We start from the raw sequence: 22407 nt of genomic DNA on the forward strand, positions 1-22407 counted from the left end.
ACAGGGCAGAGAGGCCGAGGCCTTCCTAAGGACATCAGGAGAGCCCTGCTGGGTCAGACCAGGGGTCCCTCCAGTCCAGCCTCCTGTCTCACACAGGGGCCAGCCAGTTCCTCTGGAGGGCCAGCAACAGGGCAGAGAGGCCGAGGCCTTCCTAAGGACATCAGGAGAGCCCTGCTGGGTCAGACCAGGGGTCCCTCCAGTCCTGCCTCCTGTCTCACACAGGGGCCAGCCAGTTCCTCTGGAGGGCCAGCAACAGGGCAGAGAGGCCGAGGCCTTCCTAAGGACATCAGGAGAGCCCTGCTGGGTCAGACCAGGGGTCCCTCTAGTCCAGCCTCCTGTCTCACACAGGGGCCAGCCAGTTCCTCTGGAGGGCCAGCAACAGGGCAGAGAGGCCGAGGCCTTCCTAAGGACATCAGGAGAGCCCTGCTAGGTCAGACCAGGGGTCCCTCCAGTCCAGCCTCCTGTCTCACACAGGGGCCAGCCAGTTCCTCTGGAGGGCCAGCAACAGGGCAGAGAGGCCGAGGTCTTCCTAAGGACATCAGGAGAGCCCTGCTGGGTCAGACCAGGGGTCCCTCCAGTCCAGCCTCCTGTCTCACACAGGGGCCAGCCAGTTCCTCTGGAGGGCCAGCAACAGGGCAGAGAGGCCGAGGCCTTCCTAAGGACATCAGGAGAGCCCTGCTAGGTCAGACCAGGGGTCCCTCCAGTCCAGCCTCCTGTCTCACACAGGGGCCAGCCAGTTCCTCTGGAGGGCCAGCAACAGGGCAGAGAGGCCGAGGCCTTCCTAAGAACATCAGAAGAGCCCTGCTGGATCAGACCAGGGGTCCATCTAGTCCAGCCTCCGGTCTCACACAGGGGCCAGCCAGTTCCTCTGGAAGGCCAACCACAGGGCAGAGAGGCCTTCCTAAGGTCATCAGAAGAGCCCTGCTGGATCCAACCAGAGGTCCATCTAGTCCAGCATCTGCTTTCACTCAAAGGCTTGGTTTGGACATGACCAGCAATGGCAGGAGCTGATGGCCATACTTCCTTCAGAATGACAATAACCTTGGATAGAGCAGAACAATGGGTCCCCATTGGGAAGAAAGGTGGAATAAATCATGAAATTAAAACAAAACAAATCATGAAATTAAATACCTCGAAACAGGACCCAACATATGGTCTTAGATACATGAAGAACAGAGTCACAAACTAAGATGGAGGGTGCATAGCTCAGTGGCAGAGCTTCTGCTTAGCATGCAGAAAGCCCCAGGTTCAATCCCTGGCATCTCCAGTTAAGAGGTCCAGGTAGCAGGTGATGTGGAAGCCCTCAATTTAAGACCCTGGTATGCAGAAGGTCTCAGGTTCAATCCCTGGAAGATCCAGGTAGAAGGACCAGGCAGGACGGGATGGGAAAGACCTCTGCCTGAGACCCTGGAGAGCCATGGAGTGGGGCTGCGGCTCAGTGGCAGACTCTCTGCTTGGCCTACAGAAGGTCCCAGGTTCAATCCCTGGCATCTCCAATTAAAAGGACCAGGTATCAGGTGATGTGGAAGGCCTCAATATAAGACCCTGGCATGCAGAAGGTCTCAGGTTCAATCCCTGGAAGCTCCAGGTAGAAGGACCAAGCAGGAGGAGATGTAAAAGACCTCTGCCTAAGACCCCGGAGAGCAGCTAGCAGCCTGAGTGGACAATACTGACTTTTATAACTGAGGGTCTTATTCAGTAGGGGGGCAGCTTCATGTGTGTTCACCAGAATTTGCCCTCAGTCTGCCTGTCCGTTCAACTTTTTGGAGTTCCTAGACTTTTCTGTGCCCGTAAATTTTCCACTAACAGATTCTTTCCCCGCTAGAACTTCCAGTCCCCAAACGAAGCCATCAAGCTCTCCTTCCTCGGTCCTGGCACTGCTTGGCCCATGAATCATCCATTGGGGTTTCTGTGCAGAGGAGAAACCAGCCACGCAGCTAATGAAATCAATCCGTTTTACACGCCCGATAAATCTCAGAACGCCTTAAATCAACATGAAACTGAAGTTGGGTTTTTTTTAGGGTGTTCAGTACGCCGTACGTTCAAGGGCTGGGGACACAGTGGGGTTAGAAGTGATTAACTAGCGCCTCCATTGTTCCAAGCACATCTTTTAGGAGAATCTGTCCTGGGACATTTGCTCTTTGTCCTCGTGTCTCTCGTAAACGGCTACTTATCAAGAGTCCGTCCAGTGGGGGAACAATGCAGGCCAGACGTGGGAGGAGGAGCCGATAAGGTGAGTTTAGTGCCTGTACATCTTTTTCAGCCTTCGGACTCTCAAGGACCCCCTGAAATAAATGTTCAGGCACTGAAGACCCCTGGAAGTGATGTCAGCTGATGCACCCGTCACCCTACGTTTGCAACCTCCCCCCCGCCTTTACTTCTACTGGGGTGGCTCTCCTGCAGAATCACAGAATCCCAGAGTGGGAAGGGGCCATGCAGGCCATCTAGTCCACCCCCTGCTCAGGGCAGGATCAGCCTCCAGCATCCAGGAGAGGGATCTGTCCAGCCGCTGCTTGAAGACGGCCAGTGAGGGGGAGCTCCCCACCTCCTTAGGCAGCCCATCCCACTGCTGAACTAGACTCCAAGAATCCTAGAGTGGGAAGGGGCCATGCAGGCCATCTAGTCCCACCCCCTGCTCAGTGCAGGATCAGCTTCAAGCATCCAGGAGAAGGACCTGTCCAGCCGCTGCTTGAAGACGGCCATTGAGGGGGAGCTCCCCACCTCCTTAGGCAGCCCCTTCCACTGCTGAACTAGACTCCTAGAATCCCAGAGTGGGAAGGGGCCATGCAGGCCATCTAGTCCCACCCCCTGCTCAGTGCAGGATCAGCCTCAAGCATCCAGGAGAAGGATCTGTCCAGCCGCTGCTTGAAGACGGCCAGTGAGGAGGAGCTCCCCACCTCCTTAGGCAGCCCCTTCCACTGCTGAACTAGACCCACAGAATCCTAGAGTTGGAAGGGGCCATGCAGGCAATCTAGTCCCACCCCCTTCTCAATGCAGGATCAGTCCAAAGCATCCTAAAGCATGTTGTCTTTTCACAGTACATTTTGTTGCTTCTGTGGAACTGTTATCCACTTCGTATTTTTTGGCTTGAGCCTCCAGGCTGAACCGGAATATCTCTCTCAGAATTCAACTGATCTCTGGATTTCATAGCATTGCAGCGAGTGAATTAGCATGCCTGGAAATCAGGCTAGGGGGATATTATGAGGGTGTACAGGTTTCATCTCCCTGAATTGGATGCCTTTCTTTGTGTTAACCTGAGAGCTGTCCTCTGACCCCTCCTCCCTCCCTCTCTGGTCGATTCCCCATTAGCAGAGCCACTCCAGGCTCTGCAGCACACTGTGTCTCCACAGGGGAGACATTTCATTACCGGATTGTCTCCAGCACTGAAATGTGTCCCCCCAGGAAACACAGTGGCGGCAGATAGGTTCCACCGCATGAGGGAGATGTGGGGTGTTTTATTTTGCGTTAAGGTGGAATTGAATTCCATGCAATCCCACCTTACTGCAAAATAAACAAACAAAAAAATGCCCCAGTCTACCCTGCAACACCATGAAGTGTTGACAAAACTGTCCAGGGCACTTTTTGTCCCCTGCAAGCCTCCATAGAGTGGGGAGTAGCCTTCTAGACCTGGCTCTTTCCGTCCAGGGCCTAGTCTGCATACAATAGATAATGCACTTTCAATGAGCTTTCGCGGCTAGATTTTCCTGTGCAGAACAGGAACATCTACTTTTAAAGTGCATTGAAAGTGCATTATCTCATGTGTGCAGACTAGGCCCAGATAGGCCTGCCATGAGACAGCCCTGTTGGCCCCGGCTGCGCCAAAAGGGAACACGGAAGAATCCACGTTCCCCTAGGATGGGGCTTCCAGGCCCGGGAGGGGGGTGGCCTGGGGGCAGTGTGATGTAGATACAGGGATTAGTCCCGGGTACGTATAGATACCACCCCGGCCTTTACTGCCTGTGTGGAATTGGCCTCTTTCCCTCTGTCCTCTCACTCTCTCCACATGGCCTTCCATGGAGATAAATGTCTCTGCAGGTTTCAGGGCATTGTACTTCCCTTAGGTCCCTGTCTACACCAGGCTCCATCCCCAAATCTCCAGGAGTTTCCCAACTTGGAACTGGCCAGTTCACACATCATCACTTGATAGCATGTTATCAAGCGACAAACACCTACGTGCAAAGATCAGAATCCTTCCCACTCACAACTGGAGGGATCTTCCAGTCATGGCTTTAATGGAAGTATCACCACGCCTTCATCTCCCCCGCAAACGATTCCAGGGCCGTCTTCCGCCCGAGGCCTCCAATATGTAAAATGTTTATTTAAACAAAACTTCTGATGAGCAGCCAATGAGCCTTCCTGGCCAGAAAAGTGTCAAGCGGGGAAGACATGAACAGAATCATGGCCTCCCCGATTGCCTTGTCTGTTCTTCCTCTTCGAGAAGCTGACGTGACACGCCGTCCCTGCGGAATGTGGCGTGTTTCAAGTTTCACATGCCGGAGTCAAAGTTCTCCTTTGGAGAACTTTATTTATTGACTGTTAATGAGTTCTGCAAGTTCCATTTCCGTTCTGATTTCGGGAAAGGATTTGAATATATATTTGGGAGAATACGGGACTCAATGGGAGTGGAGAGCAAAATATTCCAGAAGATTCTCCCTGCGAATTATCGGGATTGACTTATTTCTTACCACGGTCATCTCCTGCCTTTCCTTGAAGTTCAAGATGGCTTACGACAATCGTCAAAATCATTTTCAGTTTAAGAAGAAGAAGAAAAAGAAGAGTTGGTTCTTATATGCTGCTTTTCCCTACCCGAAGGAGGCTTAAAGCGGCTTACAGTCGCCTTCCCATTCCTCTCCCCACAACAGACACCCTGTGAGGTGGATGAGGCTGAGAGAGCCCGGTCAGAACAGTTTTATCAGTGCCGTGGCGAGCCCAAGGTCACCCAGCTGGTTGCATGTGGGGGAGTGCTGAATCGAACCCGGCATGCCAGATTAGAAGTCCGCACTCCTAACCACTACACCAAACTGGCTTTAATAGCCAAGGTGGTAGAGAGGGCTGCCATACACTCCCCCCTCCCCAGTGGAAGCAGGGGCCTCCCACAGCCAAGCCCCATAAGTGACGTTATCACATCTGAGATGTTGGGGGAGACATGTTGGTATTTAGGCAAAAACTCTATGGTAGAAGCCACGTTGACCATAGAGTTTTTGCCCATATACCAGAGTATCGTCCCAACATCCCGGGCACTATGACATCACTTCTAGGTCACATGGGCAGTACATGGGGCTGTACGTTGGACGGGCCTCCCTGCTGGTCCCGGTAAGTCCACCCCACCCCCATGCTGGTCACCAGGAGAGAACCGATACCTCCAAACAAGTTGCAGCTGAGTTACGACAACCTCGTAGGGTCTTTCAGGCAACAGATATTCAGAGGGGGTTAATTGTAGCCTGCCTCTGCAGACCTGGGCAGAGTCTGCACTTTGTTTATTCCATTGTCAATCCTGTTGAATTCTGATCCTCTTCCCCCCCACCCCATTGAAACAGGAAAGTCTTCTGCACGTTAGGGTAGTTCAGAAGGAGGGGGAGCCAAGCCTCTTTCTTTCTTTTCTTGAAGGGGAGGGGGAGAAGCCAAGCAGGGAGTCTCTTTCTTTTCTTGGAAGGGGGTGGGGTGGGAGAGGATCAAAAAAGGCAGAGGAGAAAAAATTAGGGGCTTCTCCTTTAAGGCAAGTTTGTCACATGACCACCTGTGGCCAATCACGGGTCCCAGATTGAAAACAGCCTTTAAATGAGGGTTAAAAGCACTCTGAGATATTGCACAATAAAGGTAGGGTCACTCTGGATCAATCCTTCTTGCTGCAGAAGGAAATTTTAAATCGCCCCAAATCCAAACGGAAATCGCATTCTGTGTTTCGCATTCGATTCAGCAGGGACTGAATCGATCTGGGGTTGGAATAAAAGCTCCGTGCAGTTTACACCCTACTCTGGACTTCCTGTGTGGTATCGTGGTTAAGAGCAGTGAGCCAGGTTTGATTCCCTCCTTCTCTGCATCCAGCCTGCTGGGTGACCTTGGGCTCATCACAGTTCTCTGAAACCTGTCCTCACAGAGCAGTTCTCTCTGAGCTTTGTCAGCCTGGCCTACCTCACAAGGTGCCTGTGGTGTGGAGAGGAAGGGAAAGCGACTGTAAGCTGCTTTGGGACTCCTTCAGTTAGTGCAAAGTGGGGTATAAAAACCAACTCCTACTCCTCTTCCTTTTTCTTCTTCCTCTTCTTTTTCTCCTCTTTCTGAGCTGGTTGCTGTTTGGGCAATTATCCTTCCGCAGCTCTCGTTGCCCAGTTAATTATGCATCTGAACTCCGGCAAAACCTTCTAGGCAATTAAATCCCGCCCACCCTCTTTCTACCCATATATATGGTTGAGGAATCTCTGTTGCATTAGACGTGACAAAGTGTGCAAACACTTGGAAACTTATATCTTGAATAAAACATCACTGGTCTTAAAGGGAACCCCCGGACTCAAACTGAGCTCTCGTCTCTGCTGTTTATTCCTATATTATCCAAATGAGGATTGGCTTCTGTTTACACATCTTGCCAAATGTGTCATTCCAGTCTTAGCTGCATTTATTTCTCAATCATTTCTGCATCTTGTCTCTAGCTAGCCCTTCTGGCCAACTCCCCCTGCCTGTCATTTAACAAGGAAAGAAAACTGTTTCAACGTGGCCACAGGAAATTGCACCCACCAATGCTAGTCTCTCAGTTACTGTGCTGATACCCAGAGCGAAACTTGGTTGGCCTTGGGGCAGCCACAGGACTGAAGCTACGTCCTCACATGTTTCTTTTGGACGACTTGGTGTTGTGGTTAGGACTGCGGACTTCTAATCTGGCGAGCTGGGTTGGATTTCCTGCACCTCCTCTACATGCAACCAGGTGGGTGACCTTGGGCTAGTCACAGCACTGATAAAGCTGTTCTGACCAAGCAGGAATCTCAGGGCTCTCTCAGCCTCACCCACCTCACAGGGTGTCTGTTGTGGGGAGAGGAAAGGGAAGGCGACTGGAAGCCACTTGGAGACTCCTTCGGGTAGAGAAAAGTGGCATGTAAGAACCAACTCTTCTTCTTCTTCAGTAATCTCAGGGCTCTCTCAGCCTCCCCTCCCTCACAGGGTGTCTGATGTGGGGAGAGGAAAGGGAAGGTGAATGTAAGAAGAACAGCGGCCTACAAATCTACTATCTAACTGATAAAGAAGTAAAAGATTGTGCTTTTTCACTCTGTGTAATCCATCTTGAGTCCCCGTGAGAAACGTGGGCTGTAAATATAATCATTGATAATAAAATAATTATCAATTAACAGACATTTGCATCATCATGGACCAGTTTTCTCAACTTTTTTTACCCGCGAGAAACCCCTGAAACGCTCTCCAGGCTTTAAGAAATCGCAGAAATGGCATGATCCATTCAGAATACGGTTGGGAAGCAGAGCTGTGGACACGCCCACCCAGGCCCCTCCTCTTCCCACCCCCTCCAGACCCTCATTGGCCATTTTGGGAAGGGAAGGTGGACCAATGTGACCCTAGATGAGTTGTTCTCGACCTGGGGGTCAGGACGAGCAGGGGCCGCGGCAGGGCAAGCAGCTTGGGGGGGGGGGAAGGACAGGGGGCTGCCACTGCTGTCACTCCTCCTGCAGGCGCCCATGCTCAGCCGCCAACCACTCCAGCAGCACCTCCAGCGCAGCGCAGTCTCCCGCCAGGTGCTCCAGGTGGCTGTACAGCTCGACGGGACAAGAGGCAGAACTGAACGGAGAAACCCCAGGAAAAAAACCAATTGATATACAGTCACAAACCATGGATCTTCATGCCAAGGGTCTGTTTCGGTTTAATGTCTGTGAAAGAACCCTTGCGTAATTTTATGGTTTGGGGTCACCCCAACAGGAGGGACTGGATTAAGGGTCTCGGCATGAGGAAGGTGGAGAACCACTGCCCTAGATGGTTGTAAAGGTAAAGGTAAAGGTAAAGGTCTCCCCTGTGCAAGCACCGGGTCATGTCTGACCCTTGGGGTGACGCCCTCCAGCGTTTCCATGGCAGACTCAATACGGGGTGGTTTGCCAGTGCCTTCCCCAGTCATGACCATTTACCCCCCAGCAGCAAGCTGGGGACTCATTTCACCGACCTCGGAAGGATGGAAGGCTGAGTCAACCTTGAGCCGGCTGCTGGGATTGAACTCCCAGCCCCATGGGCAGAGCTTCAGACTGCATGTCTGCTGCCTTACCACTCTGCGCCACAAGAGGCCCCTTCAGATGGTCATATCACTCGATAAATGTTTAACACATTTTTAAAACTCCCCCCATTTGGGAAACCCTCCTAGGACCACCAAGAAACCCCAGAGCTTCCAGAAACCCTGGTGGAGAAAGGCCGGCATCGACACCCCACTCTCAAAATGTTTCTTTTAAGGGAAAACAAAGTGATGCATCAAGCAGGGAAGGCAGAGTGGCGTGATATATTTAGCCCCAGTCGTTGGGAACAGCGGCCTGCCAAAGCAGAGGCCCTGTCCAAGTTCTAAAGACATCCCGAAAACCTCCCGAGGTCACGACAACCTTTCCCGCGTCCCCATATCTTGTCTCGGACAATGGCCTGTTCCAAATGTACCAGAGAAACGGACAGCGGCTTATCGTTCCGGCAGAACAATCCCGTCCCTGATAATTCCTTGATACGCCGGAGATTTATGGATCTCGCTCTGCAAGATGATGGATTTCGGGTAGTAATTGGAGTCAGGGTTTCAGCTCTCCGGAATGCCAAAGCTGCACTCTGGAACGTGCTAAAGAACAATAAATATGCTCTGCCTTTGGCACAGCTTGGAGGGACAAACGGGGAGTTTAGAACGGCAGAGGAGGAGCGGATCGTGTCATCTGCTAGAAGAACTGGAGCTGCTGGGTGCAAGGCAGCTGTTGGGGGTTCGTTGTGATCTGCAGGTAGGGATGGCAGTCCCCAGGCGGAACCTGGAACTTGCTGGAATTGCAGTTCTTCTCCGGATTATGGAGACCGGTTCCCTTGGAGAAAAGGGCTGCTTGGGAGGGTAGAGTATGGATGTCAACCTCCGTGCAGGACCTGGGGATCCCCTGGAATGACAGCTCCTTTCCAGACTATAGAGCCCAGTTCCCCTGGAGAAAAGGGCAGGATACCATCCTCCAAGTGGGACATGGGGATCCCCCTCGAATTCTGCTCATCTCCATAAAGAGATCAGTTCCCTGGAGAAAATGGGGGCTTCGGGGGGGTGGGGTGGAATGGGCTGCCTAAAGAGGCGGTGAGCTCTCCTTCATGGGCAATCTTTCAGCAGCAGCTAGACCAGGGGTAGTCAAACTGTGGACCTCCAGATATCCATGGACTACAATTCCCAGGAGCCCCTGCCAGCAAATGCTGGCAGGGGCTCCTGGGAATTGTAGTCCATGGACATCTGGAGGGCTGCAGTTTGTCTACCCCTGAGCTAGACAGATATGTTCTAGGCTGATCCTGCATTGAGCAGGGGGTTGGACTAGATGGCCTCGGTGGTCCCTTTGAGCTCTATCATTCCATGAATTCTATCACTTTGTATGCCACCAAGGCCTCTGTACACCCCGGCTCCATCCCCCACCCATGGACTGTGGAGACTTGGCTGCCCTAGGCACACTCACAAGATTTTCAATTTTTTAAAAAATGTTACAAAAATATATATCCTGCCTTTCTGTTCCCAGGAGGGTCGTCGAGGCAGTGAACAAATGAAAATAGGATTAAAAGTGCATTTTCAAACCATGAAAGCCTGCCAACCCACCACAGATCGTTACAAAGCGAGGGGGGAAATACAAAGGAATAAAAACAGTGATCCTAACATAGGCCGGAAGACGGATCGCTGAGGAAACGCCAAACACAACCAAACAGTCTTCATTTCACAACAGGAGAAAGCTCAGTTCTGGGGGGGGGGGGGGGTTGAAGTGAGCCGTTCCGCAGGCTAAAGAATTCACTTCCAATGTACTTTGCAACTGGACTGGACTGTGTGAAATGGCAAAATCCACTGGCAACCTGTTGCTGAAATGGAATGGATCTGAATTATTCTATATATATATATATAGGCTAGATATCAGGAAAGAAATTTTCACAGTCAGAGTAGTTCAGCAGTGGAATAGGCTGCCTAAGGAGGTGGTGAGCTCCCCCTCACTGGCAGTCTTCAAGCAAAGGTTGGAGACACACTTTTCTTGGATGCTTTAGGATGCTTAGGGCTGATCCTGCGTTGAGCAGGGGGTGGGACTAGATGGCCTGTATGGCCCCTTCCAACTCTATGATTCTATGATTCTGATTCTGAGCAGGGGGTTGGACTAGATGGCCTGTATGGCCCCTTCCAACTCTATGATTCTATGATTCTATGATTCATATAGAATGCAGGGAAATGCCCAAATTGGGAGCTGCCATCGGACCCCGGTCTCTATCATAGAATCTATCTTACCCACTCCCAGATAGACTAAATCCCTGCAGTCTACACTGAATTCGATTTCCATTTTGGTTTTGGCCGCTTTAAATTTTACCTCTGCAACATGCATGATTGATTCGTGGTGACCCTACCTTTCCCTTGCGATATCCTGGAGTGGATATAAGCCTTGATATTTCAAAAATGACCATCAGTAAGTGTGAAAAAGTCTCCTTTTTGCGAATTAACTCACTGCTCCATGCCTGGGAGCAAAGTAGTCTTCCCAGATTGGCCACGCCTCAGTTCAAAGTCTTCCTGGTTCCCAGTAATAAGGCCTGTCTTAAAGTGATTGCGCTCCAGAAGCCCTAATTTCTCTCAGCAGAAATTTGCCTCTTGGCTTTATTCCCCCTCCTCTGCTGGCTCCAATCCACTCCCCACCCCACCTCACCCCAACCCTCGTTCAAGAAAAGAAACTCCTGCTGCACTTGGCTCCCCCCCCTTCTGAAAATTCTCCAATCAAGTGCAGAACACTTTCTGTTTCAATGGGGGGGGGGATAGAGGAAGACCTGACTTCAAATTGATCTGAATTCAGCAGGATCCACAATGGAAAAAACAAAGTAAGTGCAGAATCAGCCCTACTTCAGTAAAGGGAAGTGAACCTTTTTTTGCAGCACTCCTTGGAAGATTTATTTTCTGCACTCAGCATCAAGTTTCCTATGACAGGGCAAAACTCTGCTATAGATAACCAAGCATCTCAGTAGTAGAAAAGTTGGATTTCATACCCCACTTTTCTCTTCCAGGAGTCTCAAAGTGACTCACATTCGACTTCCCCTTTCCTCTCCTCACAGCAGACACCCTGTGAGGTAGGTGATGCTGAGAGAGCTCAGAGAGAACTGCCCTGTGAGAACAGCTCTAACAGGACTGCAACTAGCCCAAGGCCACCCAGCTGGCTGCATGTGGAAAAGTGGGGAATCAAACCCAGCTGTCCAGATTAGAGGCCGCTGCTCTTAACCGCTGCATCATGCTGGCTGTGAGGAAGGTAGGGTGTGGGGGAGAGGAAGGACATTGAGTCCACCTCTCAAAGTAAATATTTTCTTGAGGTGAACTAATCCTTGTTGCCTGATTAGTCTGATCCCAGGAGATCTCCAGCCATCACCTGGAGTTTGGTAAACCTACTACCAAGTCTCCCTAAGGCGAGAATTCCAGAGCCACGACCACGACCTTCTTGGCCATTCCATGACGGTACTGCTAAAAAAACAGAAACCCCAAGGTCTGAACCAAAGCTCACCGTCCCTCCCTGTCTAGAATCACCACAGGTTGTATTTGGTGGGAGAACCAGAAACAACCCTCTTCAGCTGGCACTGTGTATGCAAGGGGCCTCAGCGGGGTATAATGCCACAGACGCCATGCTCCAAAGCCAGCTTTTGGTGTAGTTGGTTAAGAGCAGCGGCCTCTGATCTGGAGAACTGGGTGTGATTCCCTCCCCCTCTTCATCCTTCACAGTCAGCCAGCTGGGTGAACTTGGGCCAGTCTCAGTTCTCTCAGAGCTCTCTCTTGCTTCACCTCCCTCTGTTGTGTGGAGAGGAAAGGGAAGGCGATTTGTAAGCCCCTTTGAGATTCCTTTGGGTAGAGAAAAGTGGCATATAAGAACCAACTCTTCTTCTTTTCTCTCAGCCCCACCTCCCTCACAGGGTGTCTGTTGTGGGGAGAGGAATGGGAAGGCGAATGGAAGCCACTTTGAGCCTCCTCCGGGTAGAGAAAAGCGGCATATAAGGACCAACTCTTCTTCTTCAGTAATATCAGGGCTCTCTCAGCCTCCCCTCCCTCACAGGGTGTCTGTTGTGGGGAGAGGAAGGGAAGGCAATTGTGGGCCACTTTGAGACTGCTTTGGGTAGTGAAAAGCGGGATACAAAAAACCAGCTCTTTCTGTTGAGAGCCAGCGTGGTGTGTAGAGGGTAAGAGTAGCAGACTCAAATCTGGAGAACAGGGTTGGATTCCCCACTCCTCCACGTGCAGCCAGCTGGGGGAAGGAAGGGCAGGCGATTGTCAATTAAAAGTGGGAACAGAACCCCGGCTTCCTTCTCCTTCAAAGCAGCCATCTTATGTGGGGAAACAGATCTCTGCCATTTTGAGATTATAATTCTGAGTGATCTCCAGGCCCCACCAGGTGGTTGGCAACCTGACTACCCAGGCTGGCTCTGGTGGGGTGGGGGGTTGGCACCCCTGGCACAGCAACTGGGTAAAATCCATCCTCTTCCCCATTTCCCCCTCATAAAGGTGACAAGAGCTTCTTCTGGAAGACAAGCGACTTCTGTCAATATTTGCCCAGCCCAGACAGTCATGGATGGTCCCATCCGGGGCTGCTATTAAATCAAGGATGGCTGCTCTAGGCCTCCCTTCCAAACCGCACTTTATTTACTTATTAGCTGATTTATGGCCAAGGCTCTCCCTCGCTGATTCTGGTAAAAGCCTAGCCGTCCCTTGGTTGTGGCAAGAGGGACGTTTTCTTTCACCCGGCTGTGTATCCTGCGGAAACTCTTCCCTTCGCTGGACTCAAGTCATGCTGAACCATCCCACAATCGGGGATATTGTGGAATAAAATTGCTCTTGTAGTTGGATTTTTCCTGTGCAAAACTGGAAAATCTGCTTCTAACGAAGCATTTCCCCACCTGTGTGGAAGGAGCCACAGACGGAAACGAGAATCTTCTCTCGTGATGTTCTTCCGCATATGTTGGCCAATGCTCTTTCAGTGCGTTTGCACAGATGGATTTCCTTGTGCAAAACAGGAAAAACTACTTCTAAAACGTGTCCTTCGCTGCAGAGATGTGGTTTCCTGTATGGTTGTGTGTTGAAATCTCCGTTTAAGTTACGTCAAAAGAAATGTTTTTTCCTCTGTGGTGTTTGAGAGAAGGGAGGGTCAGCTGGAATATTTGAGAGACGTCGTGAACCAAGGGCCACCTAGTCCAGCCCCCTACCTCTTTGGGGGCTTAAAAACCACACCTTCCTGACAAGTGCTCATCCAATCTCCTCCGAAAAACTTCCAACCAAGGAGACTCCGCCACCCTCTGAGACGGCACATTCCACCTACGAAGAGTCCTCGCTGTCAGGAAATGCTTTCTGATATTTCCCGTAATTTGAACCCAGTGTTCTTAGCCCTCTACTAGGCTACCTCTTCAGCATATCTACTCTTCACAGAGTTCAACCCAGCTGTCCTATCACCCCTGGCCTTCCCCAAGCGAACATACTCAACTCTCTCAGCCTTGCCCATTTCTGAACATGCTCTAACTTGTCAACATCTTTCTTGAACTGTGGCGCCCAGAACTGGACACAGTATCCCAAACGAGATATGGCCAGTGTGGAAAAGATTGGCGTCACAACATCCCTTGCTCCTAGCAATGCAGCGAGACATGTGCATGATTCAGTGTCATATGAAGACTACCCTACAGGGGGCATCAGAGGAGACATGTCTTTAGCATAGTTCGACTGGGAACTCCCTGATATTTTTTTTCAAATAATCATCTCCGGTGTCTTGATTGGCTAACTGGAAACTTCCCGCTCCTCCGAGCATGTTTTCTCCTTGCTTGGCTCCACCACAAAAGGTATGAATGCAGAGCAGAACAGTTAGATAGTCAGGATCCTCTCTTTCCTCTCTTTCTATGCATATGCATGGTCGAGTCTGGCGTGTTTTGGGGTAATGTCATGCTAAGCAGAAATGCTGCCTTGGCTGCAGGACCGTCCTAGACATGTGTGTTTGTCCTCTTAGATGAAACTATTCTATTATTTTAAGCAGCACGGGGAGAGCCTCACTTCTTTGTGCATTTAAATTCTGCCAGCCCAAAGCAGTCACCTTCTCCGGTGGAACGGGTGTCATAATTCTGGGAGATCTACAGGCCCCCCCTGGAGGCTGGCATACCTTCTCTCACTAAATGTGCCGCTGGTCTTCACGTTGAGGAGTGCAGACTGACCAAGCAGAGACATTTTTTATTACACTTCTCCAACGTCTAACTGCACATTAGCGCTCTGGCATGAATTATCGACCGTTGGCAAAGGACACACAGTGAAAAAAGGCAGGTTATTTACGACGCCTTTGGACTGAGACAGAGACGCTGGCGACTCACAAGGACAGATCCAGATTCCAGCAGCTTTTGTAGCAAAGTTTTCTGGGTTTTCCAATTGCAGCTAAGTGGGGCAGTTTGGATGAGCTTTGGGTGCACAGAGCAATCGCGCTCGCTAGCTTTTGATCCACCCAGTATGCATGGATTGGTGGAAGCTCTCGGGTAGAGACCAGCCCTTCTCAGTGTTGGAGGAAGGCGACTCAGCCTGGCTGGGCATTTGAGGGGCACTACATCAATCTAGATGTGTGCATGTGCCAGCCTGGGGAATCTAGGAGAGAGCCAGAGAATAAGTTTGTGTGCTCTCACATTGCAGTCAAACCCAGAGGGTCGAAGTTTTATTTATTAAAATGTCATCGGACTCCATGACATTTTGTCATTGGCCCCACCTTCTGCACCAGCCATTTTGCAATCGGCTCCGCCTCCTGCGGCAGCCATTTTGACACACGGCGTCAGAATTCCAAAGCTGCCCATGGCTGGCTTACAGTCGCCCATGCCGTTTGAGCAAGTCTATAGCTTTTGTGCAATCCTTTTGTTTACCGAACGCCGCTCTTGTTAGTCCCAAAAATGTCCTGTGGCTTAGACTCTTCCCCATTAAACGTCAAACGGAACGAAGAAGATCCAGCTTGTTCTTCCAGTCTGTTTGTCCAATAAAGGCTTTATTGATGTGTAAGACTTTATTGATGTGTAAAATCTGCCTCTAAATCTGCCCAGGGGCCTGTGCTAGGCAGCTCTCAAACCCAAAGCAATGCAATAAAATCATGAACAACAAGAAGACAACATCCTGCAGAATAAACAGCCGTAATTGGAGCACTAAGGCTTCGTACAAACATTCAGCGACCCAAAATTATATTAATAAAATCGAATGGATGCATTTTACTGGGCTGTTCCAGAGGGTAGGCACTTTGGTCTGTTTTATATGTCTGTCAGGGGTAGTCAAGCTGCGGCCCTCCAGATGTCCATGGACTACAATTCCCACGAGCCCCTGCCAGCAAATGCTGGCAGGGGCTCGTGGGAATTGTAGTCCATGGACATCTGGAGGGCCGCAGTTTGACTACCCCTGGCCGATCGCCTATCCTTTGTTCCCCAGAAAGCTCTTGGGTTGAGCAACACCAATCAGTTATGGATCCCTGGCCCTAAGGAAGTAAGGATGGCCCCAACCCAGAAATGAGCAACCTCGCCCATGCCGACACCACGCCACAAAAGTAGGGCGACACCCTGGCCAATAAATAAACAAACACCAATAGTGCAAATGGCTTTGACCTGTGAGCTCGGAGCTCAAGATGATCACACACAGTTACAAATACAGCGTAAGAATTAAAAAAAAAGAGTAGCTAGGCCAGGAGAAGCCATCCCAGAAAGCTTAGCTGCATACCACAAAGAGGCCAAAGGCAGGCTCTGTGTGAGGTCAGTCTCTCCCAGGGGACTTCCTGGCTGTCACAAGAGGGAGGCTATTAATATGCACAGAGGAAGAGTTGGGCCATCTGCTCTTTCCCCCACCCTGTCATCCCTCCGGTAGCCGAAAGTGTTCTTCCCCTTAATGGCTCTTTGGGATGAAGTCCTCCCTCTGGTAGATTCTGACTGTCCTTTAATTGCTGGTACATCACAATCCCATTAAGAAAAGTCCCCGACTGGACTCCGAGGAACTTTATCTGACTCGAAATGCAGACGTGGCCAACCACATTCCAACTCTGGAGGTTCCCCCAATAAACCTATTAAGGTTTCTCTCAAAGCCTGACTCACTCATTAGCAAAGCCTCCTTGTCTATAACAATTCTTTCAAGGCTTCCTTACGAGGCTGCCGTGCCCTGCCCTACCCTCAAGGGAACAAAATTGCCTGTAAAATGAGGTCAGGGACGTCTCTGTTCCTCTGTCTGGCTTTCCATCCATGAAACTTAGCTTGCAGGTGGGCAGCTTCTTCTTCTGGAACACATCCGTGTCAGACAGTAACTACGAAATTTCTTGACCTGAACTTTATCCTCCTTCACACCCAATCCCCTCTTTTGTTTCATCTGTGTGCCAGTGTTAGCTTAAATTTTGTGTGTAATTTAATAAATTAGAAGAACTGCCTCTGCCCGAGATTTCTGGCCAGATACTCCTCCCATATAAATTGGTGGAGAAATCTCACTAGCTGCCCCTCTTGCAAGTCTTTGTCTCCTAGAATTGTTGGAAGGGAAGAAGAAAAATCATAGAATCATAGAGTTGGAAGGGGCCATGCAGGCCATCTCCCAGTTGCAATGTATGGCTGCGAAAGTTGGACCATAAGGAAGGCCGAGCGTCAAAGAATTGAGGCTTTTGAACTCTGGTGCTGGAGAAGACTCTTGGGAGTCCCTTGGACTGCAAGGCGAACAAACCGGTCAGTCCTAGAGGAGATCAGCCCTGACTGCTCTTTAGAAGGCCAGATCCTGAAGATGAAACTCAAATACTTTGGCCACCTCATGAGAAGGAAGGACTCCCTGGAGAAGAGCCTAATGCTGGGAGCGATCGAGGGCAAAAGAAGAAGGGGACGACAGAGAATGAGGTGGCTGGATGGAGTCACTGAAGCAGTCGGTGCAAACTTAAATGGACTCCGGGGAATGGTAGAGGACAGGAAGGCCTGGAGGATCATTGTCCATGGGGTCGCGATGGGTCGGACACGACTTCGCACCTAACAACAATAACAATGCAGGCCATCTACTCCCACCCCCTGCTCAACGCAGGATCAGCCCAGAGCATCCTAAAGCATCCAAGAAAAGTGTGTATCCAACCTTTGCTTGGAGACTGCCAGTGAGGGGGAGCTCACCATCTCCTTAGGCAGCCTATTACACTGCTGGACTAGACTCCTAGAATCCTAGAGTGGGAAGGGGCCATCCAGGCCATCTAGTCCCACCCCCTGCTCAATGCAGGATAAGCCTCAAGCATCCAGGTGAAGGGTCTGTCCAGGAGCTGCTTGGAGACCGCCAGTGAGGGGGAGCTCCCCACCTCCTTAGGCAGCCCCTTCCCCTGCTGAACTAGACTCTTAGAATCCTAGAGTGGGAAGGGGCCACGTAGGCCATCTGCAGGACACCCCGATTATCTCTTCTAAAAAGGTAAAGGTAAAGGTAATCCCCTGTGCAAGCACCGAGTCATGTCTGACCCTTGGGGTGACGCCCTCCAGCGTTTTCTTGGCAGACTCAATACGGGGTGGTTTGCCAGTGCCTTCCCCAGTCATTGCCGTTTACCCACCAGCAAGCCGACCTCATTTTACCGACCTCGGAAGGATGGAAGGCTGAGTCAACCTTGAGCCGGCTGCTGGGATCGAACTCCCAGCCTCATGGGCAGAGCTTTCAGACGGCTGCCTTACCACTCTGCGCCACAAGAGGCTCACTTATCTGTTCTACAAGATGCTTAAAGGTAGAGATCCATGGAAGACGCTCCTCATTCGCGGCTTCAGCCACGCAAACAAAGTCAAATTTCTCCACCACCCATTTATTTCCTACCCATTCCCCAGAGTCCAGGGCAAAGGATGAGAATCTCTCCTCCTCCTCAATTACTCTCTTTCAATTCCCTTTTGCAGGAGGGTTTTTTTTTTTTTTGGTTTTTCTAAACCAACTCTCAGGACCGAGTGTTATTTTGGAAGAGAAGTTTTGTTGAATAGTTCACTGGATGGAAGCAGGAATCTATGGTGATTTTAGACGACGAGTCTTTGGAAACCTTTGGCTTCGTTCGTACGAACTTTATTTGACGTGTTGGATTTATAGTGTGAGCCGTGAAAGAAGTGCGGCTAATATATGTTTTTAATAATAAATCACGGAAACGTAGCGCTGGAAATTCACGGCTCCCCCAGCGACCCCTGCTCTGTGCCCAGAGGGAGGCAAAGAATCTCAAAGACTATTTCTGGCACGCAGCAAAGCATTCTGGGAAGGCTTTCCTGGTCTAACTACTCTTGCTCAGAGTGAACCAGAAATAAGCTCCATTTATTGAGCTGCACTTCCTGCAGCAGGGAATTCCATGTGTGAATTCCACGCCAGTTTGGTGTCGTGGTGAAAGGCGGCAGCCTCCAATCTGGAAAGGCAGGTTTGATTCCCCATTCCTCCACCACATGCAGCCACCTGGGTGACCTTGGGCTAGTCACAGTCCTGCGAAAGCAGTTCTCACAGAGATCCCTCGGCCCCACCTACCTCACAGGGTGTGTGCCGTGGGGAAAAGAAAGGAAGGTGACCATAAGCCGTTTTGAGCCTCCTTCGGGTAGAGAAAAGCGGCATATAAGAACAAACTCTTCTTCTTCTTCAGTAATCTCAGGGCTCTCTCAGCCTCCCCTCCCTCACAGGGTGTCTGTGGTGGGGAGAGGAAAGGGAAGGCGACTGTAAGCCACTTTGAGCCTCCTTCGGGTAGAGAAAAGCGGCATATAAGAACCAACACTTCTTCTTCTTCTTCTTGTCATAAAATCATAGAGTTGGAAGGGACCTCATGGGTCATCTAGTCCAATCCCCTGAACTATGCAGGATACTCACAACCCTATCACAGAATCAGTTTCTTCGCCAGATGGCTTTCCATCCTCTGTTTAAAAATCTCCAAAGATGGAGAACTCACCACCTCCCAAGGAAGCCCGTTTCACTGAGAAACCGCTCTAGCTGCCAGGAACTTTTTACGGATGTTTAGATGAAATTTCTTTTTGAATTAATTCCATTCGTTCTGGTCTGTCCCCCTGGGGCAAGAGAGAACAATTCTGCTCAGTCCTCCATGTGACACCCTTTTAAATACTTGAAGATGGTTATCAGATCCCCTCCCAGTCGCCTCCTCTCCAGGCTAAACAGACCAAGCTCCCCCAACCTTTCTTCATCCGTCTTGGTCTCCAAACCCCTCACCATCTTTGTTGCCCTCCTCTGGACACACTCCAGTTTGTCTACATCCTTCTTCAACTGGGGTGCCCAAAACTGAACACAGGACTCCAAATAAGGCCGAACCAGAGCAGTTTCAAGGGGGTGGCAGGTGACAGTGGGTGAGCGAGAGGGTTGTGGGTGTCCTGCATAGTGCAGGGGGTTGGACTAGATGACCCAGGGGTCCTTACAATTCTATTATTCTATGATTCAAATACAGGTTCGCTACGTGATTTCCGGGTATGACACACGTTTTGAGAACAGTTCTTCCGCCATTCGGTATAAGAAAATTCATTTGATGTCCCAATGTGGAAATTCCACGCTTAATGTGCTGCCGTAGAAACCGAAACCAATGGGGAAACAAGGACATCCCACCCAAACCAATAACATTATGATAGTATACATTGGCAGCTTACCAAAAGAAGATTAAATGGAACCCATAAATTCGTCAGCATTCAACCGGCTGGAGACAGTCGTTTTCACATTGGTCTGTAGCTCATACCATACCGGCAGAAGCGATATTCCCCGGTTTGCCTACCGAATACTTGCAAACTGGAGCACCTCAAGTGAGAAGGAGTGAGTGTGTGAGAGCGTAAGAGGGGTGTGTGTGTGAGGATGTGTGTAAGGCAAAGATGATGAGTGCATGAGGGAGAGCGTAAAAGACTGTGTGAAAAAGGGCGAGTAAGAGCTATCTGACAAAGTGAGTGTGAAGATGAAATCGTGCACCTTGCATAAAACCCATTTGGGCCCAAAGGTGCCTCTGGATTTAAGTTGTCATAGAATCCTAGAGTTGGAAGGGACCTCCTGGGTCATCTAGTCCAACCCCCTGCACTATGCAGGACACTCCCGACCCTCTCGCTCATCCACTGTCACCTGCCACCCCCTTGAGCCTTCACAGAATCAGCCTCTCTGTCGGATGGCTCTCCAGCCTCTGTTTAAAAACCTCCAAAGATGGAGAACCCACCACTTCCCGAGGAAGCCTGTTCCACTGAGGAAACGCTTTAACTGCCAGGAACTTCTTCCGGAGGTTTAGATGGAATTTAGAATCACAGAATCCTAGAGTTGGAAGGGACCTCCTGGGTCATCTAGTCCAACCCCCTGCACTGTGCAGGACACTCCCATCCCTCTCGCTCATCCACTGTCACCTGCCACCCCCTTTGTTCCGTTGTTTCTGACCAACATGGTGACCCACCCGAATGTGAGTGAGCACAAGCAAGAGAGCGGTTGTGAGTGAGACTGCCTGAGACAGAGTATGCGAGACATTGTGAGTGTGAGAGAGATTGCGAGAGAGGGGGGGGGGAATGTGTCACTGGCCGGACTGGACACCTTGCTTTTCTCTCAGCTGCCTGTGGGAGAGTGTCGAGGGGAGGGTGAGTTTCCTTCTCCACCGAGAAAACAAAGCAAGGCAAATATTATGGCTTGGCCCGTCACCAGGGGAAAAGGGTTTTGCCTCCTCTCTGCAAGGAAGCTGCAGCCGAAGCCATTATCAAGGTGGGGGGCCCAGGGAAGGGGAGCATTATTCTGTTCTCCAGCCACACCAGACGGCTAAAGTCCAGGAGAGGCACAGGCATTCTCCCCCTGCCACGGTTCCTGCCGTTCTGCCTCGGCAACAGAAGAGGGAGGGTCTAGCTGTGCCCACCTTTGCGGCCATCCCGGAAACATCTCACAGGCCTGCCGTCGGAAACCGGAAGCACAGCGGGCTCAGCCAGAGTCAGCAAAGGCACGTCTATTTTTATGCCCAGTGCGGAATACCACCACATGTTTTCCTGGCAAGGGACGTCCCTTTGAGACCCCCTCATCAGTGGGAAAGGCCGACTTCATTAATAACTCAAAGAAGACATGGGAAGGGCCCGTCTCCAAAATGAGAGGTCGGCTGGGATCCCCAAACACAGTCACGCTTGCCTTGGAAGGAACTGCAGCACTCCTAGGCGGAAAGACGGAACTCTGTACATGCTCAGAGGCACCTGTCTTTCCCGGCCCTGACCGAATGCTTGGAGAAAATGGGCGGGACCACTGAGACTTTGTCCCAGCAAGGCTTCTCATTGGCCATTAGAGATCATAACATTTTTTAAAGAATTGCTGTAGTAGTGCTGTGTGACTCAAGGTAAGCTGTGTGTACACAAGAAAAAGACTTATATAAGAGGTTGGTATTGTCTACTCCAGGCGTAGTCCAACTGCGGCCCTCCAGATGACCATGGACTACAATTCCCAGAAGCCCCTGCCAGCGAATGCTGGCAGGGGCTCCTGGGAATTGTAGTCCATGGACATCTGGAGGGCCGCAGTTGGACTACCCCTGGTCTACTCAGACCGGCAGCCGCTCTCCAAGGTCTTACTGTCAGATTTTTTAACTGGCGATGCCAGGGATTGAACCTGGGACCTGCCGCACTCCAAGCAGACGCTCTGCCACTGAGCTATGCCCCCTGAAGTGACTCAGTCTAACTGTGCTTTCTTAAGAGTACTGAACAGGTAGTGGATGACGGGGGAGACCTCTGGATGAGAACTCCAGAGAGTCACTGCTAGCCCGGGCAGACGACACCCGCCTTGGTGGACTGGGGGTCTGACTCAACTGGAAGCAGCTCAATGGGTGCGTGTCAGTTTGGAAGCCATGGTGCTCCGACACGGTCGCGGAGGTCCAACACCTCCATCATGGTGGCTGCCTCCTGGCCCGGGACTCCTCTCGGAAAGGCTGGCCCCCACTCAATTCGAACCGTGGGGTCGTGGTACCGGGAGGCTTGGCCGTGACGTGACGCTCCAGGAAATATTGGGGCGCGGGGCTGAAACCTTCCAGCACCGGAGCCATCCCAGACGGAACGAAACAAGGCCTGAGTGGCCGTCCAAGGGGGCTCACGCTCCAAGGGGGGTGAGCATCAGGTCTCCCTGGTCCAGAGGGCCGACCAGCTCAATGGGCTCAACGGGCTTGATGCCCCCTCCTTGGGCACCAGTGGCTTCTTCCTCCTCCTCGTCTAGGAGGTCGGTAAGAGAGATGCCCCCTCCAAACATCGGTGCAGAGGAAGGGCGTTGTGAGTCTTGACTTACTGTCA

The 22407-nt window shown here is 51.0% G+C and overlaps 1 non-coding gene across 1 annotated transcript; it reads left to right on the forward strand.

Annotated features, from left to right (window-relative positions):
• The first annotated feature begins 1192 nt into the window (after positions 1-1192).
• TRNAA-AGC (transfer RNA alanine (anticodon AGC)) lies at positions 1193-1267 on the forward strand. The gene has a single exon. It is a non-coding gene; the product is annotated as a tRNA-Ala (tRNA).
• Positions 1268-22407: the final 21140 nt, after the last annotated feature.

Source organism: Paroedura picta, chromosome 2 (genome assembly GCF_049243985.1).
Source record: "Paroedura picta isolate Pp20150507F chromosome 2, Ppicta_v3.0, whole genome shotgun sequence".
Classification (NCBI taxonomy): Eukaryota; Metazoa; Chordata; class Lepidosauria; order Squamata; family Gekkonidae; genus Paroedura; species Paroedura picta.